This window comes from Malaclemys terrapin, chromosome 4 (genome assembly GCF_027887155.1).
Source record: "Malaclemys terrapin pileata isolate rMalTer1 chromosome 4, rMalTer1.hap1, whole genome shotgun sequence".
Lineage (NCBI taxonomy): Eukaryota > Metazoa > Chordata > Testudines > Emydidae > Malaclemys > Malaclemys terrapin.
This window is the reverse complement of record NC_071508.1, coordinates 67,514,198-67,534,206: the sequence shown is the minus strand read 5'-3', so window position 1 is coordinate 67,534,206 and position 20,009 is coordinate 67,514,198. Positions and strand designations below refer to the sequence as shown.

General features: G+C 42.5%; 1 protein-coding gene across 2 annotated transcripts in view; it reads right to left on the bottom strand.

Annotated features, from left to right (window-relative positions):
• Positions 1-20,009, bottom strand: part of FANCF (FA complementation group F) — a 72,647-nt gene that overhangs the window by 29,354 nt on the left and 23,284 nt on the right. The window contains exon 2 of one of the 2 annotated variants that reach the window (XM_054028767.1): positions 15,703-16,096. The exons of the other annotated variant lie outside the window; for it this stretch is intronic. The gene's annotated coding sequence lies outside the window, so the exon portion shown is untranslated. Of the gene's footprint in view, positions 1-15,702; positions 16,097-20,009 lie in introns of those variants that run through there. 2 annotated transcript variants of the gene reach the window in all.

Here is a 20,009-nt window from a genome sequence, read left to right as displayed (position 1 = left end):
GCACATGATGGCATATATCACATTGGTAGATGTGCAGGTGAACGAGCCCCTGATGGTATGGCTGATGTGATTAGGTCCTATGATGATGTCACTTGAATAGATATGTGGACAGAGTTGGCATCGGGGTTTGTTACAAGGATAGGTTCCTGGGTTAGTGGTTTTGTTCAGTGATGTGTCTTTGCTGGTGAGTATTTGCTTTAGGTTGGGGGGTTGTCTGTATATATCTCCTCAATATATGTTCCATTCTATATGCATCCGAAGAAGTGGGCTGTAGTCCACGAAAGCTTATGCTCTAATAAATTTGTTAGTCTCTAAGGTGCCACAAGTACTCCTGTTCTTCTTTTTGCGGATACAGACTAACACGACTGCTACTCTGAAACCTCTCTTTATCAAAGAGGCTGGAAACCTGCCCTAAGGCATGGGGAAATACACAGCAGGTGAAGATCCAGCATACTGGTCTCTTTCCTACCAGTGCTGGAGGTATGCCAATGCACAAGAGGACATGGCCAGAGCGTGCTATTCTCCAGCAATCCCCAACTGGTACGAGGGGGTAGGGGGCACTATAAACTGGCACAACTGTGCTGCTCTAAGGTAAACCATGGAGCTGAAACAGCCTCTTGCGGCCATGAGGATTGAAAGATGTCTAAAGATGCCATGCAGAGCTCTGACACAGCTGAGAATCTGGGCCAAGGAGTAAGAAATATAACAGTCATGTGATTTTGTTAGTTCTTTTGGGCCCTTGACTTTGCTGCCTATCTTGGAACACCTTAAAGGAGCTTGAATTTCAGAAGTTTCTGAGTACCATCCTCTGAAAATCAGGGCCCTTTAAGGTGTCTCAAGTTGAACCCCCCAAAACTGAGGCACTCTAAAACCACTAATCAGTTTTGAAAATCTGGATCACTGTACTTCATATACAGTAGCAAATAACACTGTGAAGAAGAGGGATGGGTTTCTCTAATAAGAAAGTAGTAAGGTATAGCTTCCCCCCCAGAAATCAACAAAACAACACAACGAAATCCCACTGTATTTATTTCTTACCATTGGAAAGTACACCACAATGATTTAGTCTCTATAGAAGCCTCCCCCCATCTTTCAAATCCCAGAGACAACACTGTTTTTATACAATTTTGTGTTTCTGTTGTTGTCTGCAATTGCCAACTATTGTTATAGAACACTGACTGTTCAATAGAGGATAAAGAAGTGTCCTGGGACCTTACGGATTTTCAGATCCAAATGCCTCTGCTTTAAAAACTATCACACTGAGAGGCCATCACAACGGGACATAAATATTATTTTGGACACATTTAGTGGGTCCAGGCAGCACTAACACACATTGGCTGAAGACCAGTTGACAGAGCAACTCAAAACTTAGTGTGGCAGGCCAGACGAATGAATGTCCTAACAGAGATGAAGCATGCAGCAGCCTGCTAGTAGTCACCACAAGTTAAATCTCACAGTAGCTCCCATAACAAAAGCCTAACAATTTAAGGGCCTGTGTTGATGGACAACAAGGATGTGTTTTTCTATCATGTTAGCTCAATCAAGTTACCTTTCCACATCTGAAAAGTCCCATTAAAATGAACGCTGATACATTTGAAGCCATATTAGCTGGCCCTGTTATAACCTATGCTTCCCCACAGGCTACAACATTGCCAGCTAACATGGCTTAAAGGTGTTATCCTGCCTTTTAATGGGTCTTTTCAGTCCTATTAAACTAGCTTGATGATGAAAAATCACATGAAAAATCCTTTTTGCCTATCTAGTCATACCCTAAAGGTAATGTCCACTAAATGCTAAACCACTATAATTATATAGCTATAAACCTCCCCCACTTCCCCAATTTGAACACTCTTAGGCCTGGTCTACACTATGAGTTTAATTTGAATTTAGCAGCATTAAATCGAATTAACCCTGCACCCGTCCACACAACGAAGCCATTTATTTTGAAATAAAGGGCTCTTAAAATCGATTTATGTACTCCACCGCGACGAGCGGAGTAGCGCCGAAATCAATATTGCCATTTCGAATTCGGGTTAGTGTGGCCGAAATTCGATGGTATTGACCTCCGGGAGCTATCCCACACTGCACCATTGTGACCACTCTGGACAGCAATCTGAACTCGGATGAACTAGCCAGGTAGACAGGAAAAGCCCCGCGAACATTTGAATTTTATTTCCTGTTTGCCCAGCACAGGAGAGCACAGGTGACCATAGAGAGCTCATCAGCACAATTAACCATGCAGGCCGATAATCGAAAAAGAGCACCAGCATGGACCGTACGGGAGGTACTGGATCTGATCGCTATATGGGGAGAGGATTCAGTGCTAGCAGAGCTTCGTTCGAAAAGACGAAATGCCAAAACTTTTGAAAAAATCTCTAAGGGCATGATGGAGAGAGGCCACAATAGGGACTCAGAGCAGTGCCGCATGAAAGTCAAGGAGCTCAGACAAGTCTATCAGGAAGCAAAGGAGGCAAACGGTCGCTCCAAGCCAGAGCCGCAGACATATCACTTCTACGCTGAGCTGCATGCAATTCGGGGGGGGGCGCCACCACTACCCCACCTCTGACCGTGGATTCCGAGGCGGGGGTAATCTCATCAGCCACACCTGTGGACGGGGAAGAGGAGGAGGAGGAGGAGGAGAAGGAGGACGAGCTTGCAGAGAGCACACAGCACTCCGTTCTCCCCAACAGCCAGGATCTTTTTCTCAGCCTGACTGAAGTACCCTTCCAAGCCTCCCAAGCCAGTACCCAAGACCATGACCCCATGGAAGGGACCTCAGGTGAGTTTACCTTTTAAAATATAAAACATGGTTTAAAAGCAAGCGTTTTTTAATGATTAATTTGCCCTGAGGACTTGGGATGCATTCACGGCCAGTACAGCTACTGGAAAAGTCTGTTAACGTGTCTGAGGATGGAGCGGAAATCCTCCAGGGACAACTCCATGAAGCTCTCCTGAAGGTACTCCAAAAGCCTTTGCAGAAGGTTTCTGGGCAGTGCAGCCTTATTCCCTCCTCCATGGTAGGATACTTGACCACGCCATGCTAATAGCAAGTAATCTGGTATAATTGCATGACAAAGCCTGGAAGCGTATGGTCCTGGTGTTTGCTGGCATTCAAGCAACATCTGTTCTTTATCTCGCTGTGTAATCCTCAGGAGAGTGATATCGCTCATGGTAACCTGGTTGAAATACGGGAATTTAATTAAGGGGACAGAGGTGGCCGTTCCTACTGGGCTGTTTGCCTGTGGCTGAAAAGAAATCCTTCCCTGCAGTTAGCCAAGTACGGGGGAGGGCGGGCAATTGGCCCTGAGCTTTTTGCGTTTGACTAGCAGGGATCTTCCCTGATACCAGCCACGCGGTGGGGGGAGGGATAAAGCGATCATCCCAGAGAATTGGATGGGGGGGGTTAGTTTGTTTTCTGATGCCGAAGGTTAACAGGAAAACCACAGCACTCAACGGGCTTTGCTTGGTATGTGGGAAAGGAGGGCGCAGAAGCCGAAAGACAATGGCTTACCATGGCTGCATGCAAGTCGAATTCTGTTGCCCAGACCTGCGTCTGTGATCTCTAACACCAAAGCCACAGGCACTCAATATTAAGATGCAAAATGCGACCTTGTACTGAAATCACATGTGCTATGTAATGTGAATAGTGTTGTTCACCGTGAAAGAGTATAAACATTGTTCTGTAAAATGTATCTTTTTAAAAACTTCTCTCTGTTTTTCCATCCCTCCAGCAGCTGCAAATTTTTCAAGCCTCCCTCCTCCATCCCGAAGGCTATCTCAGATAAGGCGGCAGAGAAAGAGGACGCGAAACGAGATGTTCTCGGAAATAATGGAATGCAACCGCAATGAAAGAGCTCATTTGCATGAGTGGAAGGACATGGTATCTAAGTACAGGAAAGATGCCAGTGAACGTGAGGTCATGAGGGACACTCGAGATGAGAGGTGGCAGGCTGCAACGCTGGGGCTGCTGCGTGATCAAACGGACATGCTCCGGCATCTGGTGGAGCTTCAGGAACGGCAGCAGGATAACAGAGTGCCACTGCAGCTCCTGTATAACCTCCCTCCCCCCTCACCATGTTCCATAGCCTCATCACCCAGACGTGTAAGAACGCGGGTGAGGGAGGCTCCGTGCACCCTCCCAGTCCACCCCAGGGGACAGCCCAACCAAAAGGCTATCATTATATTGAATTTTTTCAGTGGCCTTTTACTTCCCTCCTATCCTCCTCCCAAACCCCACCCGGGCTACCTTGTGGTTCTCTCCCTATGTTTATAATCAATTAATAAAGAATACATGATTTTTAAATGGTAGTGACTTTATTTCCTTTAAAAGCAAGCTGCGATTTAAGGTGGGAGGGTGGTTTGCTTACAGGGAATGAGTCAATCAAGGGGGTGGGTTTTCAACAAACAGAACTTTCACACCGTAGCCTGGCCAGTCACAAAACTGGTTTTCAAAGCTTCTCTGATGCGCAGCGCTTCCTGGTGTGCTCTTCTAATCACCCTGGTGTCTGGCTGCGCATAATCAGTAGCCAGGCTATTTGCCTTAGCCTTCCACCCCGCCATAAAGGTCTCCCCCTTACTCTCACAGAGATTGTGGAACACACAGCAAGCAGCAATAACCATGGGGATATTGGTTTCCCTGAGGTCTGACCGAGTCAGTAACGAGCACCAGCGACCTTTTAAACGTCCAAATGCACATTCTACCACCATTCTGCACTTGCTCAGCCTGTAGTTGAACAGCTCCTGGCTCCTGTCCAGGCTGCCTGTGTATGGCTTCATGAGCCATGGCATTAAGGGGTAGGCTGGGTCCCCAAGGATAACTATAGGCATTTAAACATCCCCAACGGTTATTTTCTGGTCTGGGAAGAAAGTCCCTTGCTGCAACCATTTAAACAGAATCCTGAAGACACAAGCGTCATGAACCCTTCCCGGCCATCCCACGTTGATGTTGGTGAAACATCCCTTGTGATCTACCAGTGCTTGCAGCACCATTGAAAAATACCCCTTGTGGTTTATGTACTGGGTTCCCTGGTGCTCCGGTGCCAAGATAGGGATATGGGTTCCATTTATTGCCCCACTACAGTTAGGGAATCCCATTGCAGCAAAGCCATCCACTATGACCTGCAAATTTCCCAGAGTCACTACCTTTCGTAGCAGCAGCTCAGCGATTGCTTTGGATACTTGCATCACAGTAGCCCCCACAGTAGATTTGCCCACTCCAAATTGATTCCCGACTGACCAGTAGCTGTCTGACGTTGCAAGCTTCCACAGGGCTATCGCCACTCGCTTCTCAACTGTGAGGGCTGCTCTCATCTTGGTATTCTGGCGCTTCAGGGCAGGGGAAAGCAAGTCATAAAGTTCCATGAAAGTGCCCTTACATATGCGAAAGTTTCGCAGCCACTAGGAATCGTCCCACACCTGCAACACTATGCGGTCCCACCAGTCTGTGCTTGTTTCCCGGGCCCAGAATCGGCATTCTACGGCTATAACCTGCCCCATTAACAGCATGATCTCCAAAGCGCCGGGGCCCGCAGTTTGATAGAATTCCATGTCCATGTCCTCATCATTCTCGCTGCCGCGCTGCCGTAGCCAACTGCTCGCTGCCTGGTTTTGCAGGTTCTGGTAAACTGCACGATAACGCGCGAGGTGTTTACAATGTTCATGACTGCTGTCTTGAGCTGAGCGGGCTCCATGCTTGCCGTGGTATGGTGTCTGCACTGTTCACCCAGGAAAAAGGCGCGAAATGGTTGTCTGCCATTGCTTTCATGGAGAGAGTGGGAGGATGTACCCAGAACCACCTGTGACAATGTTTTTGGCCCCATCAGGCATTGGGATCTCAACCCAGAATTCCAATGGGTGGAGGAGACTGCGGGAACTATGGGATAGCTACTCACAGTGCAACACTCCGGAAATCGACGCTAGCCCTGGTACATGGACGCACACCGCCGAATTAATGTGCTTAGTGTGGCTGCATACATTTGACTTTATACAATCTGTTTCCAAAATTCTAATTATGTAAATTCAGATTAATCCCGTAGTGTAGACATACCCTTATTCTGGAATAAGAGTAGCTTTTTTCTGCTTAGCTTACACCACTTTCAAAGCTACATAGCTAAACTGGAAGGCACTCTTATACTGGAACCAGAGTGTCCACATGGGAAATTATACTGGTATAGCTATAGCACTTTAAATACACACCTTACCTTATATGGGTGCAACTTACCGATGTGCTGATGTTGCCTTATATAATTTTAAAATATTAATTGAAAAAGAACAAGCTTAAGGATGAGTGATTATGGATTTCAATGGGACTACTCAGAGTAAGGAACTACTCATATGAAGAGTGATTAATAATACTGGGACTGTTCATCTTAGAAAAGAGATAACTAAGGAGGGGATATGGTAGAGATCCATAAAATCATGACTGTTGTGGGGAAATTGAATAGGGAAATGTTATTTATCCCTTTAGATAACACAAGAACCAAGTGGGCATTCACCCACGAAAGCTTATGCTCCAATACATCTGTTAGTCTTAAAGGTGCCACAGGACTCTCTGTTGCTTTTTACAGATCCAGACTAACATGGCTACACCTCTGATACAAGAACCAGGGTTCATCCAATGAAATTAACAGACAGCACGTTTTAAAACAAAGAAAAGGAATTACTATTTCCACACATCACACAGTCAACCTGTGTAACTCATTGCCATGGGATGTTGTGAAGGTAGGGTGACCAGATGACCTGATTTTATAGGGACAGTCCCGATTTTGGGGTCTTTTTCTTATATAGGCTCCTATTACCCCCCACCCCGTCCCGATTTTTCACACTTGCTCTCTGGTCATCCTATGTGAAGGGAAAATCTATAACAGGGTTATAAAAAGAATTAGGTAAGTTCATGGAGGATAGGTCCATCAATGGCTATTAGCCAAGATGGTCAGGGATGCAACCTATGCTGTGGATATCCCTAAACCTCCTCTAGCAGAAACTGAGACTTGGTGACAGGAGATGGATCATTTGATAATTATCATATTCTGTTTATTCCCCCTGAAGCATTTGGCACTGGCCACTGTCACAGACAGTAGACTGGGTTAGATGGTCCATTGGTCTGATCCTGTATGGCTGTTCTTATCATATTCATTATGAGCAAGGCTCTCGTAATCTGCCCGTCTGCTTTGCTGTAATGGGCCAGAGCCTCAATAGGTGTACATCAGCACAGCTCCATTGTGGGGCCACACTGATTTATATCATCTGAGGGTCCAGCACAACATGTTTCATTAGTGTAGATTGAGAAAATGGTTTTATTTGCATGAGCAATGCTTGATCTTGTGAATAAGGGTGGGCAGGAACAATTCCACAGTTTGTTTAGTTCTGCATAATTACCAGATAATAGCAATAAAAAGCCAAACTTACGATACAACTATATTCCTTAATTCAGTCAGTAATTCCTTTCCTAGCAAGACTGTAGAGAAACAGTGCAGAATGTGACAGAGTTAATTCAGCCACATATTTAAAAAAAAAAAAAAGCTAGAACAATTACATTAATATAGTAAGTCTGTCAAAATTCCAGGTACTGCCTCTGATCTTGGTCTCCAAGCCCAGCTTGACTCTGATCCCAACTCTGATCCTGACTCTTGCTTACTGAACCTGGCTCTCAAAATTCCTCCGACTCCTGCTCACCGACTAGCATCCCTGATGTGTGGACTCCAGCCTAGCTGTGACTGCTAGGCCAGACCATCTACACCCTGGTCCCTTACACAGACTGTTAATATTTTGACGGAATTATTGTTTGTGGATTTTCCTTCCCTTTTAAAATAAATTTTAAAAGATAAAACAAAATCTCATTAAAGAATCTAGAGAATGGACCATGTATTAATCTGAAAGACCATAAGAACTTTTATTTTATTATTTAAATAGGAATTTATATATTTTAAGACATGCATTTTAGGGACCTTATAATATTTTACATTTATATACCATGGACCAGATTTTCCAAAGATCTTGGCACCTTAATGAAGAGACTGGATATAAAAACTGCTCTGGTGCTCTTCTCACCTTGAGCTGAGAATGGGAGAAATCTGCTATATCCCTTTAAAGAGTGCAGCATGCTTCCCATTCGCATCCAGCCAGCTCCAGTCTTCCCCATCCACTTGCTCGTGATAGATGAGCAATGGGAGCATTGCCCGTAGACTTCACCCCCCACCACTCCCACAGCTGTGTTTTGAGCCATGAAAAGTCGCTCTAGAGGCAGACTGAGGGCTTTTATTCCCCACTGCTCTCTTGTTCAGCCAAGTTAGACCTAGCTACAAGCTCACTCTAAGTACTTTCTTTTTTTATGAGGCTGAAAACATTATGAACAAAACTAGGCCGATGCAGTTGAAATACATTATCATCCATTTCAGTACACATCCTTAAAAAAGCAGCACAATAACAAAGGCTAAACATCAATCTTCTAAACTGTACTCATGCAGAAGGGAATCAAGTCTGTGTGTCATGTTAAAATAAGCAGAGAAGGAAACATTTTAGTTAATGAATGTGAATGTACAAATTCACAATGGGGCTTAAAAGAAAAAAATACAATTTACCATTCTTGATAAAGACCCTAAGGAAATAAAACAAACAACATTTAACAGAGCTCGACTGTCATTTGTCACTAAAATAATGAATACTAAAACAGTAATTAAATGCTCTGAAGATTACTATGGTAGTTGATAATGACTATATCATGAACCACCTAGTAAATTTCTAAGTATTATGATTAATTAGTTCCAGATATGTTATTTTAGATTGAAATAACTATAATATAGCCTGTAATTTTTGTATTATTTTATTTTACAGTCAATGTACAGTGTGATCTAATGGACAGAGCACTGGCCCAGGGGTCAGAAAACCTGGGTTGTTACAAGCTCTGCTACTGGTGTATGATCTTCACTTCTTCTCTCTCTGCCTCTGTTTCCCCTCCCACCCTTGGCCTTGCCTAGCTCAGGTATAAGCTCTTTTGGACAACAACTATCATGGAATCATAGAATATCAGGGTTGGAAGGGATCTCAGGAGGTCATCTAGTCCAACTCCCTGCTCAAAGGAGGACCAATCCCCAACTAAATCATCCCAGCCAGGGCTTTGTCAAGCCTGACCTTAAAAACCTCTTAAGGAAGGTGATTCCATCACCTCCCTAGGTAACCCATTCCAGTGCTTCACCACCCTCCTAGTGAAAAAGTTTTTCCTAATATCCAACCTAAACCACCCCCACTGCAACTTGAGACCATTGCTCCTTGTTCTGTCAGCTGGTACCACTGGTTAGCACAGTGCCTAGCACAATGAGCCCTGATTTTGCTTGAGGCTTGTAGCTGCTATTGTAATACAAATAATAATAAAAAGATAAAAATGGGGATGGGGAACTAGACAAAATTCTCTCTTGGTGTCCTTCTATTGACTTCAATGGAGTGATGCCAGCAGAAAATTTGGCCCACTATATCTAATATTTACAATGAGCTGCAAGCATGTGATTAATGCAAGAATATATCACTGCTACAGTGCTATTAGAAGAGTACACAAGATGATCATTTCAGTAACCCATAGTAAACTATATGCAAGAGCTACTCTGTAATATCACTGTGACCTTTAGCAACATGATTTTGCCACTTAATTATTTATGCCATGTAAATGTTTTGCTCTATACAGGAATGAAAAGTCTGCTCTCATGTTCAGCCCAATGTAGCTCAACAGCTTCTCCATCCAAATCCCTCTTTGATAAAATATGTAATCCCACAAGTGCTCTTTATTTTGTTTAGACCTGTGGAAAAAAATCCCTTGCACTAACATCACTTGCACAATTTTTATTTTTTTATATATAAAAAATTGGTTTTCTGAAAAAGTGAACAACATATTTCCCCCCCCCATTTTTAATTATTTTTTCTTCTGGCCAATGTCCTTTTTGCTTAGTGAAACTCTGAGTCATCTACCAGATTAGGAAGAAAGTGAAGAAGTTTAAAGTTGGTTTTCTATATCAGTTCACTCTTAATCTAAACATAATCAGCAATGCTCACTGGAACAGCAAAAGGAAACAAAAGAAGAAAATAGACTTAGCACAGACAACAGTATTTTAAAGGAATCTTAAAAAGCCATCACAAATAGATGAAAAAAATACACAACAAAAAAGGATGTATGTTGTTTTTAAATATTGTACTAGGAGTGACATTCATCTCAGTGCAAAAAGCCTACACAACACCCTATTAATCAATTAAGTGTACTGTAGGAATGACATTCATCATTGTGCAGAAGGCCAGCTCAAGGCCTATGTGCTATCTAAATCCTATACTGAGGTTTTAAATAGGATGAAAGTGATGCAGAGGCCTTGTGCTGGCCTTTGCACAGGGTGAATTTCACCCTTAGGGCACAGTCTGGATAATAGGAAAGGCCTTCTTTAAAACATCATGCTTCCAACTACTTTCTTCCTTATTACCACAAAAACCAACCAGATTTTTTTTAATTAAAAGTAAAAAACAAAAAATGTCTGTTGTGAGTGTCTGTGTTTGTGTATGTGTGTGTTTTTTAATAAGAAAATAACAGTGTGAGCTGTTGCAACAGTGACAAGGGAAGAGCAATGAAGAGGAGAGGGAAAGAAATTCTGCAGGTTAAAAAGAAAAAATCTGGAAAAAATAAATGAAATGTGTCAGTGCAGATGGCAGTACTTAATATAATTGAATGGGAATTATTATTTATTATTTGTATTATTGTAGCACTTAGAAGCTCTAGTAATGGACCAGGATCCCATGATGCTAGATGTTGTACAAACAGAACAAAAAGGCAGTCCCACACCAAGGAGCTTACAATCTAAACAGACAAGAGGTAAGGGAAGAAATATAAACACACAAGCAGAGTGAATAATGGGATGGCAGCATTTATTCCACAATTATTTATTGGGAGGGTTTAGGTGTCATCTGAATGGAAAGAAAGGGGAAGGTAAGAGGGTGAGGAACAGGGCAGAGAGGAAGAAGGTAAGAGGGGCAGGTATGGAGTGAAACTGAAGTGTAGGCAGGGAGAGGGAAGAGAGGGTTAGAACAAATGGCTTATCAGCACAGTACAGAGAAAGTCCAGTCAAAACTACAGGTAGCTCTCCAAGGACCAACAGTTCCTGCTTTGGCTGCTTCTGCCCCTACCAGCTGGAAACCCTGGTTGGCTCCTTTTTATCATCAACCTTTCTATTATGTCATATCACAAAAAAGGATCATGATGAATCTCAGTCAAATCATGGTCAACTTTTTTTTTTTTTTTTTGAGTGTGTCAATGAACCACAGTAGTCATGGAAACCCTAATTTTTCCTAATGACAATCCAAAAGCCTTCACTTTACTATCAGATAAAAGTAATTTAAGCCCTGATCTTACACTTCAATCTGCTAGCCCAGACCTCTGCACATTTGGAGAATCTTATTGAAATCAATGAGAACTCTTCATAGGGCTAAGGATCCTCTCTAGCAAATCTTGATGCAGGATTGAGGCCTTAAATTGCAGTTCAGCAAAGTATTTAAGCAACTTACTGAGTAATTTCCTTAACTTCATTGGGACTATTCATGTATTTAAAAATTCTCATTTGCTTAAGTTATTTACTAAATCGGGAACTAGGAGCCCATCTGAGAAATATCATCTTGTAAATACTGTACCAGATATAAATAATGGGTAATAGAGTTCATGGTGTTTGAAATCTATTGAAACAAAGGACTCTGATATAACTATGTATCCAGCCATGAGTGTTCCCAATTGACTCTGGTTAGTGGGATTTCAGAATTAGTAATTTCCAAAATATGCAAGAGACCCTAAACAGAACCAAAAGAAATATTTATCGGATGGACTCTAGCCTGGAACCTTTTTGTACATGTAACTCTGGAGTCAGAAGAAACATAACAAGTTTAACTGAAACTTTAAAATAGCATTTGAGGCTGACCTGCAGGTTGGCTCCAAGACATCTGATTGCATAGAAATATTTGAACCAATAGCTGAGGTAAAACTTACTTTTTTGGTGTGGCAGGGAGAGGATAGTAGTTATCCAAAATACACGGCCTAGTAACAAAAAGGCAGGATAATTAAAATATTTATACAAACATTTGAGCTATTACAATCCTCATCCTTTGCAGAGTGAAAGTTGATGTTTCTCATCATCTTCCTTTGTATCAGAAGAACATATACTAAAGTCAATGGACTTTAATGAGGCCAGGATTTCAAGGGCAATCTAGGACGATGTATCATTTTCTCCCAGCTTGTAATAACAAATACAGTAATCTAATGAAAACAGTTCCCCACTGTTTCAGCAGAAAGAAGAGATGTTGTGGTAAGTAATAATCCCTCTTCGCATGACCCTGTACCAAATTACAACTGAAAACAAACACCACGTTTAATACATTTTTTTCTTTGAAGAAGCTGTCAGTTGTGTTTGGCAGTTTGACAGGTGCAGAGGAAATCACATTATGTACTTCCTATAAGTAAATTCACATCCACAATATGGTAGGAAACTGGATAAAGCAATACACCTGCTGACATTGCAGATGATCTGCAGGAGACTCTAAAATATTGCCTGTGCCTGCAGCATTGAAAGATCAGGGTAAGTTTATAACAGTTGGAAAGTGTTCCTCTTGAGCTCTTTTGTAATCAAATCAAAAATAAATCTGGATTTGCTGTTTTAGGGTCTTTTCCTACATTCTTGGCCCCCAAATCAGGAAAGCACATAAGCATATGCTTAATTCTATCCCTATTCAAGACAGCACTTAAAGTATGTGCTAAAGTGCAGTCCTGAAAAGAGATTCTTGCCTGAATCAGAGCACCATTTTGGCAAAAGCCCCACTGACATCAATTTTGCCTATTTTAGGACTGTAGGTTTGGGCTTTTGCAAAATTCTTGCAGTAGCTGAAGTAGTTCTAGCTACATATCTGTCACCAGAAGTCTAATGTCTTAGCAAGTCAATACCATTTGGCCCCAGTACTTTGAGCTGAAAAATCTAGGCTGTCATTAAAATAAATGTCTCTAGCACATATATAGTTTCAAAAATAAGCTTCAGGCTGTGAAGTAAGTGTAAACCAATGAAGGTCTGTCTGCCTGAGTCTTCAGACAGCAGAAAACAATAACTATAAGAAACATGAATTCCCCTTATTTGTCTCAATGAGCTGTTAATTCTGAAACCAAACGATCAGTTAAGAGTCAACTATCAATTATTTCACTGGGATCACAGAACACAAGAAAGGAGAGGGATGATATATTACGAAGAATTGATACATGGTGTCTCATTTTGGGGTACCATTTTGACAACTCAAATGAGTACGGCTAGGAAAGTACCATTATATTTCCTATTTCAACCCAGCCTGTCATGAATAAAGTCATATTGTGTTAAAAATAATGAAAATATATATGGTAGATGCTAGCATAGACTAGACAAGGACTTGCAAGTCAATAAGGAGAAAAGCAAGGTATAAGACAGGCTTGAGAAAAGTTTGCCTATTTCCAATTCTGGTGAATTAGTTAATTCTATTTCAATGTAGAAATATGTACATCTCCCAACATAGGTAAAAACATTCAACTAGGATAGCTTGTATAAATAAACAATTGTAATTTGGTTTGCCCTGTGTGATCTCAATGCCATTAAGAGGACAGAAATATATTTTTTCCTATTTAATTTGTGTGAGAGATTGAGTGATCATATCTGTCAATGTATTTTTGGGTTGGACTTTTTTTTTTTTGCAGACAGATAGCTGTTGCAGAACAATATCAGCAATATGCTGGCTCCTGACAGCAACAACCTCAGCAACCTATTGATTTTATAGCATACGGTAAAAATTTCAGGATAGAGCCACTTCAGTAGAGAGAGTGACACACAGAGAGAGCCTAATTAACTAGCAGACATTTTTGCTGTAAACCTATTAATTTTTTAGTATGCTCAAACCTACTGAAAGGTTTTAGCAATATTGTCAGACCTTGTTCCCTGAATATAGAGAGAACTAAAGGCTGGAAAAATGTATCCTGGTTATCCATACTAAGGATTTCACTTATGATTATAGGTATAGGGCAGTTCACTGTAGTTTCATTAAACACAAGTCAAATTTAAAAAAGTAATAAACCCTAGATTTGCGAAACAATATAGTAAGGTCTCAACCTTGCAAAGACTTAAACAGGTGCATAAATCTATGCACTGGGTCGCGATTAGTCCCACTGAAGTATATGGCACTGCTTTCAGTGTGTGAAATTGAATGCATACATAAATCTTTGCAAGACTGGAACCTAAGTCTATATTTTTATCTGTCTCTATCTATGCCCCAAAATGATGTGGGAGAGGAAGTAATATTTAATTCTAAGTGGAGGGTAGATAACTTCCCCTCTCCATACTTCATGTATGTAAAAAAAAAAATCTAATAAAATGAATGGGTTATACTTTATCACGTGTTTAACAATGCACTTTTAGAAACATTTATTTATTTATTTAGGCCCTGGTTCAGCACGTTCTTGGCTTCAAACTTGTGCTTAAGTCACCTTTACTTCAACAGGACTTAAGCAATTGCTTAAAGTTAAGCATGGGTTGAAATGGTATAGAGGCAGAGTACTGTCCTCTAGATCTAGAACATGAGGTGAGCTGTTCTGTTCCTAGGGCAATGCATCAATGGGCTGCCCACATGTGGGGAGCATGCAAAAGCCACTTTGGATCCATAGCAAATTCATTGCTGTTTGTGTGAGAAACAATGCACATCTTCTTAGCCCCATCTGTGGCTCTGACTCTTTGTGGGTCTGGAGCACAGGAAGTCATTGCTGTGGAGGAAGTTGACTCTTTTACTCTCCTTCACATTGAGATCCATTTGTGGTTAGTTCCCATCAGACTAAGGGTATGTCTACACTACGGGATTAATCCGAATTTATATAATTCGGATTTGAAAAACAGATTGTATAAAGTCGAAATGAATGCGGCCACACTAAGCACATTAATTCGGTGGTGTGCGTCCAAGTACCTGGGCTAGCGTCGATTTCTGCACCGTTGCACTGTGGGTAGCTATCCCATAGCTATCCCATAGTTCCCGCAGTCTCCCGCGCCCATTGGGATTGTGGGTTAAGATCCCAGTGCCTGATGGGACCAAAAACATCGTCGCAGGTGGTTCTGGGTACAGCCTCACCTCCTTCCTCCCTCCCTCCCTCCCTGCATGAAAGCAACGGATGGCAGACAACCATTTTCGCGCCTTTTTTCCTGGGTGGGTGAACACTGCAGACTCCATACCACGGCAAGCATGGAGCCCGCTGAGCTCAAGACAGCAGTCATGAATATTGTAAACACCTCGCGCGTTCTCGTGGAGTTTATGCTCAGCCAGGACCAGAAAAACGAGGCGAGGAGGCAGCGGCGGCGGCAGCGCAGCGACAAGCATGATTTTCTGTAAGGAACCCACCCTCCCCCTTCCCCCAGCTTTCTTTCAAACCAAATAAAGTCACTATCATTTAAAAATCATTTATTCTTTATTAATAGATTAGAAAAAGAGGGAGGGAACCCGGGTGGTATTTGGGAGGAGGATTGCTGGGAAGGAAAAAGCCACAAAGAAAAGGTTAAAAAAATGACAGCCTTTTGCTTGGGCTGTCTACTGGGGTGGAATGGGAAGGTGTACGGAGCCTCCCCCCCCCGCGTTCTTACACGTCTGGGTGAGGAGGATATGGAACATGGGGAGGGGGGAGGAGGGTACAGGGGCTGTAGCGGCAGTCTGTTTTCCAGCAGCCGTTCCTGAAGCTCCACCAGACGCCGGAGCATGTCTGTTTGCTCACGCAGCAGCCCCAGCGTTGCATCCTGCCTCCTCTGGTCTTCCTGCCGCCACCTCTCATCTCGAGCGTCTCTCCTCTCCTCACGTTGGTCCCTCCTCTCCTCACGTTGGTCCCTCATGTCCTCACATTGGTCCCTCCTGTCCTCACGTTCACTGGCTTCTTTCCTATACTTTGAAACTGTTTCCTTCCACTCATTCAGATGAGCTCTGTCACTGCGGCTGGATTCCATAATTTCAGAAAACATCTCGTCTCGCATTCTCTTCTTACGACGCCTTATCTGTGATAACCTTCGGGATGGAGGAGGGAGGCTTGAGGAATTTGCAGCTGCTGTAGGGAGGGGAAAAAAGAGAGAATTGTTTAAAAAACTACATTTTGCAGAACAATGCTTATACTCTTTCACGGTGACCAACACTATTCACATTACATAGCACATGTGATTTCTGTGCAAGGTCGCATTTTGCCTCTTAATGCTGAGTGCCTGTGGCTTTGCTGCTAGAGATCACAGGTCTGGGCAACAGAATTCGGCTTGCATGCGGCCATGGTAAGCCATTGTCTTACAGCTTCTGCGCCCTCATTTCCCACATACCAAGCATAGCTTGTAGAGTGCTGCGGTTTTTCTGTTAACATTCAGCAGCACCAGAAAACAAACTAACCACCCCCCCCCCTCTCGCCATGAATTCTCTGGGATGATCGCTGTACCCCTCCCCCCCACCGCGTGGCTGGTAACAGGGAAGATCCCTGCTAGCCAAACGCGAAAAACTCAGGCCCAATTTCCCATCTGCGCTTGGCTAACTGCAGGGAAGGATTTATTTTCCGCCACAGGCAAACAGCCCAGTAGGAACGGCCACCTCTGTCCCCTTAATTAAGTTCCCGTATTTCAACCAGGTTACCAGGAGTGATATCACTCTCCTGAGGATTACACAACAAGATAAAGAACGGATGTTGCTTGAATGCCAGCAAACACCGGGACCATACGCTGCCAGGCTTTGTCAGGCAATGATACCAGATTACTTGCTGTAAGCATGGCGTGGTCAAGTGTCCTACCATGGAGGAGGGAATAAGGATGCACTACCCAGAAACCTTCTGGCAAGGCTTTCGGAGTACCTCCAGGAGAGCTTCATGGAGATGTCCCTGGAGGATTTCCGCTCCATCCCCAGACACGTTAACAGACTTTTCCAGTAGCTGAACTGACCGCGAATGCAAAGTCAGGCAAAGTAATCATTAAAAACCGTTTGCTTTTAAAACAAGTTTTATATTTTAAAAGGTAAACTCACCTGAGGTCCCTTCCATGGGGTCAGAGTCTTGGGTACTGGCTTGGGAGGCTTGGGAGGGTACTTCAGTCAGGGTGATAAAAAGATCCTGGCTGTTGGGGAGAATGGAGTGCTGTGTGCTCTCTGCAAGCTCATCCTCCTCCTCCTCCTCCTCCTCTCCCCCATCGGCAGAATCCTCAGGCGTCGCTGATGAGACTATCCCCGACCCAGAATCCACGATCACAGGTGGGGTAGTGGTGGCAGCCCCCCCTAGAATTCCATGCAGCTCGGCGTAGAAGCGGCATGTCCGCGGCTCTGACCCGGAGCGACCGTTTGCCTCCTTTGTTTTTTGATAGGCTTGTCTGAGCTCCTTGACTTTCACGTGGCACTGCTCAGAGTCCCTATTGTGGCCTCTCTCCATCATGCCCTTGGAGATTTTTTCAAAAGTTTTGGCATTTCGTCTTTTAGAACGAAGTTCTGCAAGCACTGAATCCTCTCCCCATACAGCGATCAGATCCAGTACCTTCCTCACGGTCCATGCTGGTGCTCTTTTTCGATTATCAGCCTGCATGGTTACCTGTGCTGATGAGGTATCTGTGGTCACCTGTGCTCTCCACGCTGGGCAAACAGGAAATGAAGTTCAAATGTTCGCGGGGCTTTTCCTGTCTACCTGGCCAGTGCATCCGAGTTTAGATTGCTGTCCAGAGCGGTCACAATGATGCACTGTGGGATAGCTCCCGGAGGCCAATACCATCGAATTGCGGCCACACTATCCCTAATTCGAAATGTTAAACTCGATTTTGGCGCTACTCCGCTCGTCGGGGTGGAGTACAGAAATCGATTTAAAGGGTCCTTTACATCGAAATAAATAGCGTCGTTGTGTGGACGGTTACAGGGTAAATTCGAATTAAAGCTGATAAATCCGAATTAAAGTCGTAGTGTAGACCAGGCCATAGATCCTAGTGAAATCTTCCTCCCAAAGAGCCATATAGCGCCAGTGGTTTTTAAGCAGTGGGATACTCTCAAAAAGATGGCATGAAATATTCCAGTGATAATATTTATAGAGTGACTCAATTAAGATATCTGGAACTTTACGTTTACAATGGAAAATATAACATAACACCACACCACACCACAAATCATAATACTAAAAATCCAACTCAGAAATTATATCCAGAGTTGCCTTCTTTTATCTCTCTAGGGATCTGATAATCAACTGCATAGCTCTGCAGCTACCCTGATTTACAGGACCTGAGGTTTTTGCCCCTAAAACCATGCAAATCTGGGAACAAGGCACACAAGAACAGAACTCCATATATTCCTGAGAATATTGGCATCTTTAGTAGTAATAGAGTTACCTTTCTAATGCTGTGTTTCATTAGCAAATCTATGAGAGAGGGAAAATCAATCTGACTTCCCCTATAAAAATGTAGGAGATAGATCTAATATATAAATCTTTGTTTGTTTAGCTGTTATAGGACTGATGCATAAGTACCCCAAACTAATTTTACTGGCACATAGCACATGTAATTTGCAAGTATTATGTTACCTGTATAAACCATACATATGGTCCAGACTGTTACAATGTAATCAGTCTGTGGGAACTATAATGTATAGTCCTGGAATAATGACAATGCACATAAATTATGCAAGGTGTTTCTAATCCCCTCAATATTTCAAGAAAGGAGACAGCCATTAGGTAACAAGAAATGTCTCCTACACCTTTCTGACAGATGAGACATGAACATTATTACTACTTTCTATTCCTCCAGGGCAGGTCACCCTTTCAGTTCACCACAGTAATGTGCCTCTAATTCCCAAGGCTTCATCACTTTTTCAGATTTAAGCATTTCATTGTGGTTGAAAAGCTACTATTTTCTACTTGCTTGATATGAAGTTAATTACTTTTCATTCTAGCTCTGCCAAAGGAATAAGGATTTGACTTAGACAAAGTTTACAATCAGAGCACATGGTGACCAACAATTTTATTAAAAGTAGTGTATTAAATACCTATTATATACTTTTTTCTTAAAGGTTTTATTATTAAGGGTTGCCATCACTTTATGAAGCATGTAAAAAATGATTGGATCTCTCACAATGGAGGAAAGATAGACTTGCAATTAAGGCACTGGACTAGGACTTCATACAGCTGGGTTAAGTTTCTGGCTCAGCCAAAGAATCCATATGTGACCCCAAGCAAGTCATTTAGGCCCAGATTTTTAAGGGTATTTAGGCTTTAATGTGCTCTGCGTTGCAAAACCTAACTGATTTAGGAACTCAAATATTTTCAGAAGATGTAGGCACTTAAGAACCCAAATCCCATTGACAGGCAATGTGATTTAGGCTCCTAAATATGTAAATCCCTTTTAAAAATGAGATTTACGTTCCTAAACAGTTAGGTCTTGGAGTGCTGAGTACAGCAACAAACTTGGGCCTTAAGCCCAGATCCTCAAAGGTAGGTTAGCCTCCCAACTTCCACTGATTTCACTAGAAGTTAGGACCCTAAATACCCTTTAGGATCTGGGCTTTAATCTCTCTATGCCTCGGGTCCCCCATCTATAAAATAGAGACAACAATCCCACCTTGTCTGTTTAGATTGTAAATTCTTTGGATCTGGGACCATCCTTTAATATGTATAAGTTTACAGCTAGCACTACAGGACCCTGGTATTTGGGTTTTTGGCTGCTATAATACTAAAAATAACTATCTTTAACAAATTACTATCTCTAGGACTTAGAAGATATATGAACCATTTTCTGGAACTTGTTTTCATTAACAAAGAAAACATGACAGAGTCTCTGACTGAATGGGTTTAAACTAACCTGTTTTATGTATTAAACCAGAGATTTTTCAATTCTAACACATGACTTGGCAATAGACACAATGAAAGTTATACCAAAAAGATATTCAATCCTTCCATGAAATAACTGGAAAGTATATGGAAGGTATGTGCAGGGGGTTGTGTGTTTTAGAAAGAGAATGCTGAGTAC